Source organism: Triticum aestivum, chromosome 3A, assembly GCF_018294505.1.
Source record: "Triticum aestivum cultivar Chinese Spring chromosome 3A, IWGSC CS RefSeq v2.1, whole genome shotgun sequence".
NCBI classification, from domain to species: Eukaryota; Viridiplantae; Streptophyta; class Magnoliopsida; order Poales; family Poaceae; genus Triticum; species Triticum aestivum.
In genome coordinates this window covers 724,092,318-724,094,138 of record NC_057800.1, presented here as the reverse complement: position 1 = coordinate 724,094,138, position 1,821 = coordinate 724,092,318, and the positions used below count along the sequence as shown (strand labels likewise).

Here is a 1,821-nt window from a genome sequence, read left to right as displayed (position 1 = left end):
GGGGGGGGGGGTTCTCTGATGGGTCGCCGCCCCAGCTCACCCTAATGGTGGATCCTCCATTGTTTATAGGGCTTGGTGACGCTGATGTTTTGTTATTTTAACCGATACTCACATGGATTTCTATGATGCTTCGGGGAAATATATCAAAAGAACATATTCCCCTTGCGCATGAGTCGGATTAAACTGAACTTCGAAAGATGCCACCTGCGTTTCATGGTTGGATAAAAAAGATGCTAGGCTCATCTTCTTCATGGTTCTTCATGGAGAAATATATGTTACTTCAGCTGTTCAACAAAAGTTCCCGTTTTATTGTCTTGTCTTGCTAATTATTTTGCATGTTTGCGTTTCAAGTATGAAACCTATGTGGCTTGCATCGACAAAAAGGTAAGCATGCTTTGTATGAGATTTTTCAGACTCCAAGTCAACTTGAGTCATCACTGAAACAACATGTTCTGCCTCTACATAGATTTCAGAAGAGCACTGCCATCTGTTGATCAAAGGAGAATGAAAAGAAATGTTTAGCCGACCTTGTTCTATTTCCTATGTCTTTATTTTCGAATTTGGCTTTATCTCCGAGCTGGATTTATATATGTTGCTGAAGTGAAAGTTAATTTTTCTTTCAGTTCCCAGAACAAAATATCACGCCAGAGAGAAAATGGAAGTTGCAAAACATATTGGTTCGATCCCCCGAGATATGCAGAAGCTTGACAATATATACGCATCTCTACAGTACAGCCACACTAAACAATGTTTCTGAAATCTATTTATGTGTTCTACTTGCAGGGTGCCCAAGGCAAAGCCTGTAGTAGCGAACCAAAGGGAAGTGACGATGCTGTTTGAAGGAATTGCCTCTTGGCGGTGAGCTCCTTATACATCTGAACCACCGGCACGCGCGCACACGCACACCTGTGCATCCTGCAATGACCTGAATGATAAGCAGTACACCGGTGATTTTCCCAAGGCAGAAGAAACAACTTTTGGCTTCTTGATTGATGTTGTCCAGATCAGCGAACCTCAGTTTCAACATCACGCATACAAGTAAAAAGAGATGAAATGTTGATCGGTCTGTGGTGAACCAATGATAATTGCAACTTAAGGGCAGCAATTCTGTTCATTAAGAGTCAGGAGAGCAATTCTCACGCTGAAGAACTAAGGGTCTCGGTTCTGGCCACAAGTTGAGGCTGGAAGCATGCTGTTCAAAAATGTAGAAGATCTATATAATCTCCAGGATGAAAAAAAAATGCGTGTGTGTGATCTATGACCAAATGCAAAGGGGTGATATGTTTTTTTTTTCATTTTTGTTGAGTTGCTTTTTTGCAGTTCCATCCGAGGTTGTGAGGTGGTTTACTCTGTTGATCCACGGGTCAGCTCGGTGCGGTGAAGATCCATGATGCTGTTTAGAACGGGGAAGACTTGCTCAACCTTTAGAGCATGGTCCTGAGTTTTTGGGGGCCTGGGGCAAAATTAAATCTGGGGGCCCTTAATATAAACAACTTTGCAATAATTAATATATATATATATATATATATATATATATATATATATTTTTGCGGAATAACCTAAGCTATATATAATGGCCTATGTAGGAAGTAGAGAAAGGTGTGTGTCAATCACAAGATATCTAGGAAATACAAAGTCATGTTCAATATATGTAGTACAACTATAGGAAAAATTGGAACAAAAGGTGGAGAGACATGCGACTCCGTAAATAATCGAAAATATTGAGTAGTCCTTGGACGGACTAACAGTAAGATTGTTATTCTAAAATAGCAATATTCGAGAAATTAAGCCAGGTGAATATATCCATATAAATGGTATGAA

General features: G+C 39.9%; 1 long non-coding RNA gene across 1 annotated transcript; it reads left to right on the top strand.

Moving 5' to 3' along the window:
• The first annotated feature begins 21 nt into the window (after positions 1–21).
• Positions 22–1,299, top strand: LOC123059450 (uncharacterized). Its single transcript, XR_006427446.1, has 2 exons — positions 22–677; positions 784–1,299. It is a non-coding gene; the product is annotated as an uncharacterized lncRNA (long non-coding RNA).
• The last annotated feature ends 522 nt before the right edge of the window (positions 1,300–1,821 follow it).